The 17658-nt window shown below is 40.4% G+C and overlaps 1 long non-coding RNA gene across 1 annotated transcript; it reads right to left on the bottom strand.

Moving 5' to 3' along the window:
* Positions 1-5246: 5246 nt before the first annotated feature.
* Positions 5247-15853, bottom strand: LOC309665258. Its single transcript, XR_014266298.1, has 2 exons — positions 12409-15853; positions 5247-11917 (listed from the first exon to the last, which is right to left on the bottom strand). It is a non-coding gene; the product is annotated as an uncharacterized lncRNA (long non-coding RNA).
* Positions 15854-17658: the final 1805 nt, after the last annotated feature.

Here is a 17658-nt window from a genome sequence, read left to right as displayed (position 1 = left end):
TACACAGGATTTTGGAATAAGTTGATTCCAACCCTCATGGATGATTTGAGGGGTTCAAGACTTCATTGAAAGAAGTAACTGCAGATGTGGTGGACGTAGCAAGAGAACCAGAATTAGAACTGGAGCCTGAAAATGTGACTGAATTGCTGCAACTCCTTGATAAAAATTTAATAGATGAGGAGTTGTTGCTTAAATGAGCAAAGAAAGTGGTTTATTGAGATGGAATCTACTCCTGGTAAAGACACTGCAAAGATTGTTGAAATGGCAAGAAAGGATTTAGGATATTACATAAACTTAGTTGATAAAACAGTGGCAAGGTTTGAGAGGACTGACTCCAATTTTGAAAGAAGTCCTACTGTGGGTGAAATACAATCAAACAGCATTGCATGCCACAGAGAAAATGTTGATGAAAGGAAGAGTGAATCGACGTAGCAAACTTCATTGTTGTCTTAATTTCAGGAAATTGTCACGGCCACACCAACCTTCAGCAACCACCACCCTGATCAGTCAGCAGCCATCCATGCATGCAAACCCCTCCACCAGCAAAAAGATTGTGACTGGCTGAAAGTTCAGATGCTGGTTACCATTTTTTAGCAATAAAGTATTTTAAATTAAGGGATGTACATTTTTTTAGACATAATGCACACTTAATAGACTACAGTATAGTGTAAACATAACTTTTACATGCACTGGGAAAGCAAAAAAATTGTGTGGCTTGCTTTGTTGTGATATTCTCTTTATTGCAGTGGTCTGGAACCAAACCCACAGTATCGCCAAAGTGTGCTGGTAATCCCATTCATGAGGGCTCCATCCTCAAGATTAAATCATCTCTGAAAGCACTTACGTCCAAATATCATCACATTGGGGATTAGCTTTCAACGTATGAATTTGGGGAGGGAGGAACACAAACATTCAGTCTATAGCACTCACCAAGGAGAAGAGAGGGACACAGTAGGAAGAGACAGTTAAATGTTCCTTACTTTCTCAGCATGCCTAAGACTAATCCTGGTCTCCACGACTATCCTCTAGGTCCTTCACTTTTCTCCTCAGATTGATTTACTCGTATTCAGAAACACATCATATTATTTAGAAATACACAATGGATGATTTCTTTTTAAGAAAAATCCAGACTGGTGGTTGCCAAGGGGGAGGAGGCTGGGGGAGGGATGGAGTGGGAGGCTGGGGTTAGCAGATGTAGGCCTTTATATATAGAATGGATAAACAACAAGGTCCTACTGTATAGCACAGGGAAATATATTCAATATCCTATGATAAACCATAATGGAAAAGACTGTTTTTAAAAAAGAATGTGTGTGTATATATTATCTGAATCACTTTGCTGTAGAGCAGTAATTAACATAGCATTGTAAATCAACTAGCCTTCAATTTAAAAAATGAAAAAAGAAAAAATCCTAAAATCAATTTGACTCTCCTGTTAGTTTTATGGGAAGATTAATTTTCTTTGTTGGATGTTCAAATGTCAAGCATAAAGTTTTTTCCACCAACACTTCAAGGACCTGAGGGTATGCAGGTAGTGAGAGGTTTCCTACCTGGAGAGCAATAGAGGCCCATAAGGGTAGTCTCAGTTCTCCAGGAACAACTAATACCAAACCATCAGAAGGACAGCTTCATGCTTTATAGCCACATGAATACTTTAATTTCTTCTCTAATGGTTCAGAAATGGTACTTTGAGGACAGTGAATGACTGTCTTTGTGTGTTACGACATTTCCTCCTCCCTTGATTTGCTCATTATGAACTTGGTTTTATTTTTGGTCTTTGCGGATGTCTTATTTCTCTCCATTTTTCCTGATCATTTGTCCTAAGTTTAAGCCATTCTATTTTTCTCTTGGTACATCTGTCACCTGTGATTCTTCTTTTTCTCATTTTCAAGTCTCATTTCCCTAATCAGTGTCTCTCCTGCCTTGGCCATGAGCTTTGGTACTCACAAGAAAATTCTGGCATTTTCTCTTTTGTTCTGTGTGAAAGTGGGCAAACTCTTATATTTTACCAAAACGCACAGTCACAGAATGAGAGAGACTAGGCACCTATGAAACTCTGTACCTGTTTTGTTCTTTTAAGGATTATCCTTTCTGGTGTTTTTGTGAGGTTTTATTTTTTCCAACTTGAAAATATCCAGACATCCCTGGCAGGCCAGTGGTTAAGACTGCACACTTCAACTGCAGGGGGCAAGGGTTCGATCTCTAGTCGGGGAACTAAGATACTGCCAATCACGTGGCACGGACAAAAAATAAAGATTGAAAATATCCAAAGAAGTGTCCATACTCCCTAACATTCCTGCAAAGTTGGAGCTCAATAAGTACCTGTTGACTAGCTCACTGAGTCTTTAAAATCACCCACCATAAGAGAAATTTTATCTTACCTAACTCAAAATTGTTTCTACTATTAGTAGTTGCCAGGGGCTAAAGAGTGGGTAGGGTAGAAGGGATATGGGTGTGGCAACAAGAGGGATTATCTTGACTTTATCAATGTCAACATCCCACTTTTCAAACTGTATTACAGTTTTGCAAGAGGTGACCATTGGGGAAGACTGGGTAAAGGGCACATAAAATCTCTGTATTATTTCTTACAAGTGTATGTGAATCCACAATTATCTCAATATAAAACATTTCATTAGAAAAGGGTACACAAAGTAATATAAAGACAGAGCGACAAGGAAAGACTTACGTATATAAACAACCATTGTTCTGAGACCTACTGGCAAAGCATTATCACTGTTTACTACAAAAGAAAGAAAATAAAACATCGAACATATTGTCTATGCCTAATGAAATTATCAAAAACAATTTATCAAATAATTTACTAAACACCATTTCTACCTCTAGTGTTCCTACTTTCAAATGAATTTCAGGTGGAATATTTAAAATTATGTATAAGGGAATAATTAAGTTGTCTAGTGACTCATTAGAAACTGAAGTTCTAAGACACCAGGCATAAGATTTGAAAGTGAGTTTAGACTAGGTTTCCTAGCAGTGAAAACCAAAAGGACAATATAGTATTTATTATCTGACAAAGGAAGCATACAAGTTCAACTGTAACTGTAAACTTCTTCTGGACTTTAAACTCAAAAAGGAATTTATGGTGGGGGCTTGTATAAAGCGATATTGGCTGACACTGTATTGTAGTTGTCTGCATCTATGCTTTATTAAAAACCTAGAATCACTGTTTAAATCACTGGCTCTCAAATTCGTGATGAGTCTTTATTATTATTGATTTTTTAAACTATGTGCAAGAAATTAATAGAAACATTCATTTTCATGGTCACATTGGGAAACAATTCTACTCAGGCCCAGGCCATGTGCTGGAGTGCTCCCAGGTAACTGTCACAGGGCTGTGGGGAAGAATGGGACACAAGCGCGCTGAAAACCCCCAGGAAGAGCCAGCCCTGCAGCGTGTGCTTGAGCTTGTTGCACTACAGGTGCTCCGACAGTGAGTGAGAAGCAACAGGATGGTACAGGGACTGAGGTGAGCTGGGCTCTGAAGTCCAGTCACTTGGACCCCTCTTTTGAGCTCCAGCCTCCATTCATTCTCTTACTGAAGGTATTTATTGAGCACCACTAAATGGCACATGCTATCCTAGGCAACGGGCTGGTATGAACTGTTGAAAGTGGTGTAAAAGAGTACAGTGAGCGTGAGGCAAGCTGAGCCAAGAGCAGACGGTGCGGGCGCACATGAGCACACACGCACACACCTGCATATGCAAGTTAAGCGAGGCTTGAGAAACAGTGATTTTGACAGGCACGTAAATGCCTGCATGGTCATGGATTCACAAGGATACCAAACTCCTCTGGCTGTAAAATTTTCTCCACATGCAGCAAGGGGTCTTGACCTGGTCTGAGAGCTTGGGGAAGGCTTTCCTGCAGAGGTGGTATGTGTGCAGGATGAGCAGGAATTAAGTAGGAGATGAGAGGAGGAACAGTGTTCTAGGCGTAGGGACTTAGGGTCTTAGCACGTGCAAAGGCCTTGAGGGGAAACTAGCATATAAGGCTGGTAAGGCTACACAGCATGACCACCTAAGGGGAAATGGCAGAAAACGGGCCTAAAACAGTAGTCTAGAATGTACAAGATCGTAATAAGAACTTGGATATTTATTTTAGGAACAATGGAAGCTCTTAAATGGAGTGTCTGGCTATGGTGTCAAAAAGGAAAAGAGGAAACAAAAGTCACTCTGAAACCTAAATTAAGAGAGTCATTTAATAGTCCACTCAAAAGATAACAGCGGCTCGGGCTAGTGGCAGGTGCTCCTGACGGGTATAACCAGGTGCCTGGGCTATGCCAGCCCTCACTCTACTCCTCTCTGCTCTTCCCCTCCACAGTAAAAAGCAACACCATACATCTAGCGCACATGTATGCAAGTGTGTAATTTGTTCCTGGGAAGTTAAGGAAGTCTGCAACTCATGACTTCTATATTCTTAACAAGCTTAACAAGAGTAAAGGCAGACTTTCAGAGCCGTGGCATGTCCACTGAGGGGAACTCAGAAGTGTAGGCAGTGGCAGGGGGACCCAGACGTTCCCCAGTGAGGGGCGGTGGAGAGGGCTGATGGCCCGGCAGAGCCCTCCGGCTCAGATGTCGAGGACCTGTGGCTGGGAGCCTCGCTCCAGGAGACCCCTTCAGCATCAGCCTTCCCTCCAAGTATGCCCCTCCCTACCAGAGACATTCCTAGTGAGAAGGGGGAGAGGGAAAAGACCTGCAGGACTGAGATATACAAAAGAAACAACTTAACCCAGCTGGATACAAGGCTGGACACTGAGTGGACTAAATATTTCCAACAGAGACCTGGTTAGCCGTTAAGTGTGAGATTTCCACCAACTTCCAGGGAGGAACAAGTGAGTAAGGTCAGCTCAGCAACAGGAATAAACAACTTTTTAGAACATTTGAATAAAGTGTCTAAAATCTGTAAACCCACTCACTGATTTATCAGAGGCAAGTTAATCTTACTGTGATGCTTTTTAACTAGTAAAAGACAAAATTAAGAATTATAAAAGATACAACTTCACAAAGGACTAAATTTTAATAAGTAATTAAATGAGGGCTGTCCGACAATCTCATTCAATTGTTAATCAAACACTTAGTGAGTATCACATAAAAATACTCTGATAAGCACTGGATCAAAGAGAAATATAGGGTTTCTGCCACTTGACAAAGTGAGACAGCTAAGAGAAGCATCTGGCAGCTGTCAATGGAGAACTCGGAGCCCAGAGGGCAGATACAAGGCTAAGCTGTGCCTTCACTCCCCTGGTCTGAAGCACCTGGGTCCCTTCTACACTCAGAACTACAACACATTCAGAGTGACTTCTGACTAAAGGCACAGAGGTCCCTCGATTGTGAACCAAAGGCTGCTGGGGTGGGCGCCAGCTATTGAGTGAGAGATGAGAAGACACAGAGGGTCCGAACTAAATCTCAATTTGATGGCAAGAGAGGTATAGTGAGGAATTAGAAAATTTAGCAGCAATATCCAAATAATAAAATAAATTGAAGACCACTTCATTTGTAGACTTCTTAAAGGATGATACAGAATTGTGAAAATGAACTATTTATCCCATTCCAATTTATCCCATCAAGTAATGATAAACAACTAGGCATGCTTCTTCCCATTTATAAGTTAAAATGTATACCAACATAGCTTATTACATAAAAAACACATGAAATACCATTTGATTTCCATTACCAATCAGGTAGTCATTTTTATAGAAGTGACACTTTCATTAGAGCAACACTAAATAAATATGAGGTTTCACAGTAACGTGTAGAAGAATGCATCCCGGTTGATCAAAATGGCACCAAAAGAGTGCTTAGCTCTTCAAGCATCAAATCTGTGACATCAACACCACCAAGTCTGAAGACTTGATCCTGCTCCTGACTGCCCGCCCTTCCACGAGATATGCTGCCAGGGAAGTGTTGCAGGCAAAGTCTGGCAAGAACGAGGAAAGCAGCAAAGCACCAGAGAACCAGCTACGTCCATGCAGCTGAGCACGGGCGTGTCTCAGGCATGTCTTCCTTTCCTCTTTGTTAGTGCTCTCTGAGCACCCTGCCCACAGATAGGTCCCCACCACTCTGCTGCCTCTCACTTCTGATGAGACAGGAGGGCAGGTCCCCCATAGGAGGCCTCCTTCAAATTACAATGCTGCCTCTGAACTGGGAATTATCTATCCCAAATCTCAACAATTTAGCTAGCAGATGGACAACCCAAGCCACAGTGAATTGCTCTCATTCAGTATCTCCATTTTAAAAAGAAAAAACATGCTATGGATACAGACAAACTGTTTTTGCCAACTACAAAAAAGGATTTTAAATCATTCTGTAGCTCTAAATGACTCTCTTCATTGATTAGCAATAAAACAGTAAAACAATCTTGGCTTTGTTTTAGGGCTTTAGAGTTAGCTACCCAGTTGATAAAAATTATGTTAGTATTCTCATTATACATACTCATAGCCATTTTTATGTCATTGCCATAAAGTGGTAAGAAGAATCCCTCTACAATAAATCAATGACTTACTGGTTCTTGCCTAGTCCCAAAAGTTTAAAAAAGATGGGCCTTTCCTCCTCCTATCTAAAGACACTGGGTTTTAGCTGATGTCAGCCTTGCAAAGCAGGTTTTGTGACAGGTAAACACGGACAGTTGCATAACTTCTTTTGAAGTCTGATAGCTACTCTGCAAGGAAGAAACTCTTAACCCAAGGGCGGGGGAGGCAGCAAACAGAAAAACTACCAGGGCATGTTCTTTAACTTTGGATGCCTATCTTCTGTGTGTATGATCCATTTCAACAATTAGTGCCACAGATTTGCATGCGTCATTCTCTCACTCACTGTTAGGAACCAATATGGTAGGCAAGAGGCCACGGAGGAAGGTGACCAGAAAGCCTGTGTCTTCTCAGCACTTGCTGCCCTTTCTGGCACCTGCTCCCTCACCAGAACGTAACAGATGGGAGGCAAGGCCAGGGCAGGATGCCCCACACCAAACACAAGGCCTGGCCATGGCAGTCATCACAGGGGGTTCAGACCTGGGCTCCCTCATTGCCAGGTGTGAACCATGGACAGGCCCAAAACTGCTCTGTGCCTCTCAGGTCCTTCCCCTGTCAAATGGTTAACACTTCTACCTGCCTCAAAGGATTGTTAGGAGAACCGCAAGAAAATGCTTATAAAACACTCACAACAATGTCTGGCATCGAAAAAGCAACATGCTGGTGTTTGTTCAATTAACTCAATATTTGTAGAATAAAAAAAAGTAATCTTTTAGAAGGAAAAAAGGTACGCTATCTGCTAATTAAGTTATCCAAATCCTGGATATTTAAGGACTATCTTATATTAAAGCCACTTGTTCAAGTTCCTACTTATCAGAATAAAAGGAGGTATTATGGCCTTCTTGATTGTTTTTCAGAGGAAAGACTATGAAATACCCAACTTTAGAACAGTTTAAAAACAACCAACTATATTTTCTCTTAAAATCTCCATATTTTTGTGTTACATACTTTTTTTAAATCCCTTGAGACTTGGACAATTTTCTTAAAAGTACAAATATCACCTATGTACTCATTAGAACTTTAAAAACAGTGCTGAATGTTTTCCAAAATGTTTTCACATATGGTATCTAATGTGATTCTTACCAAAATGTTCTAAGTTGTGCAACTAAGATCATTCCCTGCCTACACTGCGAAAACTACAATTCCATGACTGGTAGGAAGAAGTGGCAGATCTAGGAATTTTATGACCAAATGCCCTTTCAACTAAAACATGCAGTCATGGTCCTACAACAGACAGAAAATATTTTTTAAAATAAACAAATGAACAATTGTTTACTATTGGCTCTAGAACACAATTACATGCCACTATCTCTCACCATGAAACTCTGCCACTAATTGTCTTTTGATTTAGTTTAAGACCAAAGAGTCAAGTAGGCATCATGTATGCAAAGCAGATCCCAGGCACAGGGATAAACCACATGTAAATGAGATCTGAATGCATTACAAACAAAACAATCAGAGAGGTTCAACAAGAGAAACTATCAAAGTGCATAGGGGCCCCATTAGCCTTAGAGGAAAGGAAGGCTCCACAACCTGATAAAATCACTTGACTGATTCTAAACTACACATTAAAACAATAAGATGAGAAGGTGGAAAACTTCGGATCCACACAGTCCTCACAAGACTATTTTAAGAACCTGCTGGGCCTTCAGGAGGCAGGAGAACATTTAGCCTAAGAAACTAGAAGAATTTTAATTCAACTGTCAATTTTCTTTTTCTGTGTTAATCATCTAGTATCATCTAATATGTTACTATGAAATAATAAACAGAAAATGTTTTAATAAGGAAATTTACTTTTCCAATAAGTGATTTTCATTCACTATCTGAAAAGTTGAGAAAAGAGCTAAAAGAGGGAGCATTTTCATCACTGAAAACAGATGCCTGAGTGATATTAGTACTTCCAGGAAAAGAAAAAGCCAAAATCAAAAGCAACCTTTTGGTGGGCCTGGGAAAGAGACCCTAGCCTCACATGTAAGCTACTAAAATGAGAGGAAAGGGAAGTACACTTCTGCTTTAATGCTCAGTACAAAGGGCAAATGTACCCTAAATATTCAGAATAATTTAATTATAGAGGGTATTTTATTTTTTTTATTTTTAAAATAAATTTATTTATTCATTTTTGGCTGCGTTGGGTCTTCATTGCTGTGCGCAGGCTTTCTCTAGTTGTGGCAAGTGGGGGCTACTCTTTGTTGCAGAGCACAGGCTCTAGGCATGCGGGCTTCAGTAGTTGTGGTGCACGGGCTTCAGTAGTCATGGCACACAGGCTTAGTTGCTCCGTGGCATGTGGGATCTTCCTGGACCAGGGCTCGAACCTGTGTCCCCTGCATTGGCAGGCAGATTCTTAACCACTGCGCCACCAGGGAAGTCCCAAGGGTATTTTAGAGATTTAAAATATAGCCTTAGCTGACCTCAAGTAGCTTCTTGAACTTATCTAACACTGAAATTTCAAGGTAATTTAACACAACTACAGTAATTTAAATGATTAGTTCCAGAATAAGGAAAAACACAGAAAATACCCTGTTGGAAAACCAAGTAAAAATACATACGATATACACATAAAGAAAGGAAAAAAGATGATAAGCAAGCATGGGCAACTGCTGAAAAGGAACAAAACAAGTTTACAGGAAGGACAATGTACTCAAAAAACAATACACATTATTCCAAGCTGTAGGTTTGGTGTCTTATTACAAAACCATCACACTGCCAATTAACCTTCAGCCTTTGTCCAGATACCACAGTCTGTTTGAACCTTCAACTACATTAGGATAAGGATGACACAGTGACCAATAATGTAGTTCAGAGTAGCTAATACACAATTACGTGTTCATTATATTGACTCTGGTGGCCCATTCAGACACTTGAAAGATGAAATCCAATTTAAATTTAAAACGCACTTGAACAGCACACCACATGTATGTGGTATGCTACCATTTTTGTAAAACGGGGGGGAAAATGTATGGAAGTGGTTTGCACACACTGAAAAAAGCCTGGAAGAATGAACAAGAAACTACTGATAGCAGCTGGCTTTTTTGGGGGCGGAATGGCCGTGGGGAGAAGACTTCACTATCTCTTTAAATCTTTGAGGTTTATATCATGGATTGAATTATTCCATCAAGAAAATTAATTTAGGATGGATCAAGAGGGTTTTATGAAAAGTGAAATAAGTTGGACAGAGAAAGACAAATAGCATATGATCTCACTAATATGTGGAATCTAAAAAACAAAACAAACAAAATAAAACAAAATGAAAACAGACTCATAGATACACAGAACAAAGGGGTGGTTGCCAGAGGGAAAGGGGATCAGGGGTGGGGAAAATTAGGTGTAGGGAATTAAGAGGTACAAAGCTCCAGTTATAAAATAAATAAGCAATGGTGATGTAACATACAGCATAAGGAATATGGCCAAAAATATTGTAATAACTTTGGGGACAGACAGTTACTAGACTTACCATGGTGATCATTTCATAATGTATGCATGTCAAATCACTATATAGTATACCTGAAACTAACATAATATTGTATGTCAACTATATTTAAATTAAAAAAATTTTAAATCATTAATTTAACGACCCCCCCAAGTTTAGAGGCACACAGCATCCTATTACACATATTTCAGGTGATCCAAATGAAAAATTGACTGGGCAATTAAAACAACATATTTCCATAGCTCTGGGAAAACTGGTCTTGAAGATTTGAAACTTTTTTTCCACTAAATTCAGCAATAAATCTCTTATCGGTCTTCTCAGATTTAACTCCCGAGCAAGAGCCAAGGCCACACATGCAAATAAAATCTACTAGAAAGAGAGGCTTTTAAGAAAAAATTTCTTTACCCCGCAAGCAGATCATGGAAAGAAAGCCTTGTTGATCAGATTACAACAAACAACCCTGTAAAAAAAATGCCTTTTCTAGTTTTCTAATTCTTATGAAGGAAATAATACCCTACCAATAAAAAGCAGGCAAACAAATCATGTTTGCACTAGGCTAGAGGAAAGAGGGAGCCTCTGATCTGAGCTCTTTTAAGTCTTTGATCTTGCCAGTAATATTGCAAATCAGAATACTTATTTTCTAGTTTTAGGGCTGAAATTAATTAGCTATGTGACCATGAGGAAGTCACTTAACCTCTCTGAGCTTTCTATTCTTCTGAATAGCTGGGATGCTGGAATACAAGATTTTAAAGATCCTTTTCAGCTGTAGGATTCTTGGACACCAACTCCCATCATCTGTTTCCAATAAAAATAATTTAACCACTAAATTAGCTAAGGGATAAAGAAAGGTGCTCCCTTAAATAAAAACATCTTAACTGTTAAAGTGAAAAAAACAAAGACCCAGAAATGAAAATGAGTAGAGAAGACAAAAGAGACTTCCCTGGCCCCATTGTCCCTACCCTCTGACATTTTGTAAACCAGAATGTTATTTCCAGTAATACACTCATTTGGAAAATTATTTAACAACATTTTTGAAATTTTCAGAAGCAAAGAACAATATACATTTAATAAAAAACCACCATAAAATTCCAGGGTCTTCTTTGATGACTCTGATTTAGGGAGTTCATAGTGTTTGAAATCACAACTCTCATGCTAATATGTAGTTAGCCCATCTCCAGGTCATTCACACACAAGGAAATCAATGATCCTTTGTCCTCATTCCAGAAAGAAAAGGGCTACACAGTGTATGACCTGCCCCATCCCCCAAATCCGTTCTCACTTTCCTCCCGGCACGTGGTGGCCGCCCAGCTAGAGCAACTTTCCAGTCCCTCTGCTGGGAGACGTGACCTGGGTTATGTTCTCACCAACAGAATATGGGCAGAATGATGAGCAACCCCACCCGCCCACCTGAACAGGTACCAATGCCCTGCACGCCTGCTCCCCCATACTCATCACCTGGCTTCGGCCACACAGACAAAGATGGTGCCCTCAGGCCTAAAGCAACGAGACAGGGAAAATCTGGGTTCCTGCCCGACTACCAAGAGCAGAGCCACTCACAGCCGGACGCCTCCCCTTACAACTGTCATGCCCGGCAGAAACAGTTTCCTCACACCACTGTCTCCTGGGGCAAATGCAACAAGAGCTCGGGCTTTGCCCTACTGAGACAGTGTGCCTTAGGTACCTATGGCTCTTCTCCACAGGGACAGTCAGCCCCAGACCAGTGCATCTCCTACCAATGATCTCAAACACAAAATCTAGAAAGTTCGCCAGCTTATTACCACAACTCATTAAGGATACCTTTTCCAAGGAGTTCTGAAATCAAACTGAATCTTAATTCTTGAGAGCAGTAGTCTGAAAAATATGACAGAAAACATACCAAATGTGCCATAAAATCCTCTAGGTCCACAAGTTCCCACACCATACTTCTTTAGAGATGCCAAAGCTGCTGCCTTTGTGAAAGTAAAAAAAAAAAAAAAAAAAAAAAAAAAAATTAGACTGTAATAATATATCTTTAACAGTTTAAAAATGACATTTCCTATTCTTTAACCCACATAGCTCCCCAGTACCCTGGCTTTCCCTTTCTTAGTACTAAGACAATTCTAACAGGATATAAAGAAAAGAGGGATGGGAAGACTTAGGTATACGACTTAAAACATGGAAAAGTTATATTAGCTTGATCATTAAAACCTGGTTAACTCAATGCATTCGCACTTTCTGGCATTTGTGGGCATAGGTCTTTCCTCAAAAAATGTTTACTGGCCCACAATCCCAACAGGAGATGAAGCAATTTCCTAGATACATCTCCAACTATTACCTGGGTCTGGTTCATATAGTTCTCTGGTTGTCACCCAACACTAAGCCACATTAGGACACCCTTGCCTCCCTTTGTTGAAAACTAGGTTACAGCTCTGTCACTAAAGAGTAAAGAGTAAGTACTTACACAGCCCTTTCTGATATTCTGCATTTGTCTCTTATTTTATGTCCAGATGCTTATGTCAGTCATGTTATCTGTCCACTTCAGCATATGTGCTACTTACCTTGAGCCTAGGGTTATCCAACAATCCAAGAAAATTGAATGAGGCAAAGTTTATGCATTCTTTTCCATTCACCACAATGTTATGGCTTGGAGGGCTGGGGAAAGAGACAAGAGTGGTATACTTCAGCAGTCATTCTTGTTACAGGACACACATTATCAGCTGTCCAGAAGAGGGAAGGCGACAGGACACACAAGTGTTGCCATTCTACTCTGTTTGCATTCTAGCCTCCTATCTCTCTTTTTATTCTTAAAAAGTAAAATTAGACAATAGTATATTAAAAATCAGATACTCGGTCATTAATTCTACTCTTAATAGGTCACCCTGTACTACTTAAATAAAAAAAAGTGAGCTAGAATTCCAAGATGAATAGATTAATGGCACACCGTTGCTTTAGTTTTAAAACTCACTTAAGAAAGAAGTTGCTAAATAAAGTACCTGGAATGAGACAAACAGGGAGGAAACATAAAAAGATCAAGATCAAAGGTATGAAGAGGCAGAGCAAGCAACAATCTTACAGTTAAGTGGTTTAAAAATACATGTTACTAGGACTTCCCCGGTGGTCCAGTGGGTAAGACTCTGCGTTCGCAATGCAGGGGGCCTGGGTTTGATCCCTGGTGGGGAACTAGATCACGCATGCACGCTGCAACTAAGAAGTCTGCATGCAGCAACTAAGAAGTCCGCATGCAGCAACTAAGACCCGGCGTAGCCAAAATAAATAAATAAAAATAAATAAATATTAAAAAAAAAATTACATGTTACCTACAGGAAGCCACCAAAAGAATAAGTAAGCGCTGTTCCCAATTTCTAAAGTTAATGCTGGAATACCATTTAAAAGGAATCCCCCTCATCCAAAAAGGGGGGAAAATAGAGTGGCCAGTTGCATAGGAGAAGCATGGATTGAGTTCAGCTGAGACAAGAGATGGGCTCTTGAGGAGACAACCTATTATGTCCTCTGCTGACAAATACTCTAGCTTTAAGTCATGCTTCAAAAACACTGGCCAAACTATGGGACGTGAGCTATTAAAGGGTTGTGAGATCAATTTACTTAGTCACAGCCAGCCTATTTCACCTAAACTAAGCCATAAGAATAGAACGGAATGGAAATGCACCAACAGGGCCAGGGAAAGGACGGTGGCACGGAACTGTTCTACACATGCATTGCTCTGTGCACTGGGCTGCTCTGTAAAATGCACTGTGGTCAGAAAAGACGGGGAAACACCACTCTCACTGGTATGTTTTAACAGAACTGGTTTTCTATGAGAAAAATAGCGAAAGATGCTGGGAAACCAGGGAAGGAAAAGAATGACTACTTGAAGTAAATTCACAAAAGCAGATGAACTCATACAAGACTCGGTGAAAAGAACATGGTTGTGGAGTCAGGCAGATCCCGTCAGTATTATGGCTACTGACCACTTCAGAAACTCAGGGATGTTACCTGGCCTGCATAAGCCTCAATTTCTTCATCTCTCAACTTGTCATTATAAGAGGTGTTCATTACATATTTTCTTCTTTTTTCCTATTGCTTCAAGAGCTTCTTCTCTTTCAAATAATCCACTGTTATTTAGTTTCCCACTTCCCAGGACTTCTTTAGTTTCATAAGTCCTCCCTGATGTGGAGGTGTTGGCACCCACAAAAAGATGAAAAAACAAAATATCCACGTAGACAAGTCTGTACTAACGGTTGCTGCTGTGAAAGTTGAGGCCATTCTACAAAAACTGTGACACACAGAGAAATCAAACTATCAGGAATAAGTACACCCAAAGCCCCTGACCAGAGTCGATAAGCTGCCAGCATGACGTAGGGATGCAGACATCTTGTTTCTGCCTAGCACATGGGGCAGGAAAGGAAAACAGTTTCCATGAGAAGTGGAAGGCTAACACCTGTGCCCCATGCAGGCTTGCAGCAGTAAGCCAGACAGGGCACTTAACACAGGAATACTGGAGCTGAAGACACTTCAAAGTTCCTCACAGAAGCAAATAAAACCGATACAGAAAGACATCTCCACAACAAGGCTTCAGAAGAGTCAAAGGAGGGAAAATAAAACCCTTCCCAGCCAAAACCCACAACCACACTATTAGTGAGAGTCAGTAATTACATAAGTGAACTTAGAAATAGGACAATGGTGCTTTACCAGAAAGAAACAAATACTACAGACCCCCATTAACAACAGGTTTGGCACTTGAGGGAGAACAGACAACTGGACGAATGAAAGAATCCAGAACTCAAGAAAACTGTGTATACAGGAACACCTCAGAGATACTGCGGGGTCGGTTCCAGACCACTGCGATGAAGCAAGTATAGCAATCAAGAGAACCACATGAATTTTTTGGTTTCCCAGTGCATGTAAAAGTTATGTTTACTCCACACTGTAGTCTATTAAGTGTACAGCAGCATTATGTCTAAAAAACAATGTACACACCTTAATTAAAAAATAATTTATTGGGACTTCCCTGGTGGTGTAGTGGTTAAGAATGCACCTGACAATGCAGAGGACACAGGTTTGATCCCTGGTCGGGGAAGATCCCACATGCCACAGAACAACTAAGCCCGTGCTCCACAACTACTGAGCCTGCGCTCTAGAGCCTTCGAGCCACAACTACTGAGCCCACGCACCGCAACTACTGAAGCTGCACGCTCTAGGGCCCGTGTGCTGCAACTACTGAGCCCACATGCTGCAACTACTGAAGCCTGTGCACCTAGAGCCCTCAACAAGAGAAGCCACCACAGCAAGAAGCTTGTGGACCACAACAAAGAGTAGTCCCTGCTTGCCACAACTAGAGAAAGCCCGCGTGCACCAACGAAGGCCCAACGCAGCCAAAAATAAATAAATAAATAATAATTTATTGCATTGGGAGTGGCCAAGATGGCAGACTAGGAAGACCCTGAGCTCACCTCCTCCCATGGGCACACCAAAATTACAACTATTTACAGAGCAGCTATCAATGAGAATGACCTGAAGACTAGCAGACAAGATCTTCCACAACTAAAGATATAAAGAAGGAATCACAATGAGATGGGTAGGCGAGGTGCAGACATGGTATAGTCAAGACCGATAACTGCAGGTAGGTGATCCACAAATGGGAGAATAATTACAATTGCAGAAGCCCTTCCCAAGGAGTGAGGGGTCTGAGCCCGACAAGAGGTTCCCCAGCCTGGATGTCCTGCACCAGGAAGATGAACCCCCACAACATTTGCGTTTTTTTAAAAAATTTATTATTTATTTACTTATTTTATTTATTTTTGGCTGCACCGGGTCTTAGTTGAGGCATGCGGGATCTTCATTGAGGCATGCGGGACTTTTCGTTGTGGCACGTGGGCTTCTCTCTAGTTGTGGTGTGCAGGTTTTCGCTTCTCTAGTTGTGGCGCGCAGGCTCTGGGGTGTGTGGGCTCTGTAGTTGTGGCGCAGGGGTTCCAGAGTGCATGGGCTCTGTAGTTGGCAGCACGTGGGCTCTCTAGTTGAGGCGCGAGGGCTCGGTGTAGTTGTGGTGCATGGGCTTAGTTGCAACACTGCATGTGGGATCTTAGTTCCCTGACCAGAGATTGAACCCGGGTCCCCTGCACTGTAAGGTGGATTCGTACTAGACCACCAGGGAAGTCCCAAACATTTGGTTTTGAAGGTCAGTGGAGCTTCCTCTAGGGAGAGCCATAGTGCTGTGGGAAACAGAGACTGCACACAAAATCTCAAACACTCCAGGACCCAGGGCAGAAGAAGTAATATGAAAGGAGCTACTATGAACTACTTCATGAACTACTTCTATGAACTACTTCATGCCAATGCATTTGAAAACAAAAGAAGAAATGAACAATTACTAAATGGCAGTAACAAAAACTTACTCAAAAAGGAAATATGAACAGCTTTAAAAACTCACTGAAGACATTAAATTCATGATTAAAAATCTATGCTCAACAGAACAAACACAAATAGTGTTGCCAGGAAAACTATAAGACTAATATACCTCTGATACCAAAGCTGGGCCAGCACAGTAAGGGAAAAGAAAAAGACTAAACTCATTTTTCAATACTGATGCTAAAAATACCAAATATTAGCAAAAAAAAAAAAAAAAAAATCCAACAATTAATAAAAATTAACCAAATAGTCATGCTTAAATAGGGTTTATCACTGAGTTGTAAGAGTTCTTTTTATATATTTAATATTTTGGATACTAGCCCCTTAACAAATATATGACTTGAAAATATTTTCTTCCATTTTGTGGGGTTTTGTATCATTTCTCTAGTAGTGGACTTTGAAGCACAAATGTTTTTAATTTTAATGAAGTCCAGTTTGTCTATTTTTTCTTCTGCTGCTTGTGCTTTTGTGTCATATCTAAAAATCTCTGGCCAATCCAAGATTATGAAGATTTACTCTTTTGTTTTCTTTCTTCTAAACTAAGAACTTATAGTTTTTGCTCTTAAATTTAAGCCCATGATTAATTTGAGCTAATTTTTACACATGGTGTGAGGTCAGGGTCCATCATCATTCTTTTACATGTGTATATCCCCTTGTCCCATCACAATCTGTTAAAAAGAGTATTCTTTCCCTACTGGATTGTCTCAGCATTCTGTTGAGAATCAATGGACCATAATTTAAGGTTGTCCACACATTTTTAAGAGTAAGACACTGAAATGCTAATTGCAAGCACTGTGTAAATGGGCTTGGCTTCTTTGTAAATGGTGGGCTTCACTCTATGATAATGAGACACAGACTTGTTTATTCATCTGTGGAGACCCCAAACTCAAAATTTTCTGTTTTTATTCTCTTGACTTTGAGTTTCACCAGAGAGGAATCCTCCAGTGAGGTGTACATGAGGATATAAATCTGGTTTCCAACTTTCTGAAAGCTGCGTTGGAGGAAACGGGATTAGCATCCCATTATTCATTATATACTTGCTTTGTTTTTAGAATGGCACCCGCCTCCTCACACATTCTTAGGACTTCCAATTTATATTTAGCCTTTCCGGAGAGTAAATCTCCCATCTTTCTGCAAGTCTACAGAGCTGAAATCTGGGGTGAGGATGAGTGGCATGGTTGCTTGCAATTTTTCTCGTAAAAATTTATGTATATGCTTAATTAATGTAAAAAAAATCGATCAGTACAATTTAATATAGCAATGAATTAGAGGAGAAAACTCACAACCATCTCAATAGATAAAAAAA

The sequence above is a fragment of the Balaenoptera physalus genome (genome assembly GCF_965194825.1).
Source record: "Balaenoptera physalus genome assembly, contig: SUPER_7_unloc_1, whole genome shotgun sequence".
Classification (NCBI taxonomy): Eukaryota; Metazoa; Chordata; class Mammalia; order Artiodactyla; family Balaenopteridae; genus Balaenoptera; species Balaenoptera physalus.
The sequence above is the reverse complement of the archived record's forward strand: the minus strand, read 5'-3'. Positions and strand labels throughout refer to the sequence as shown.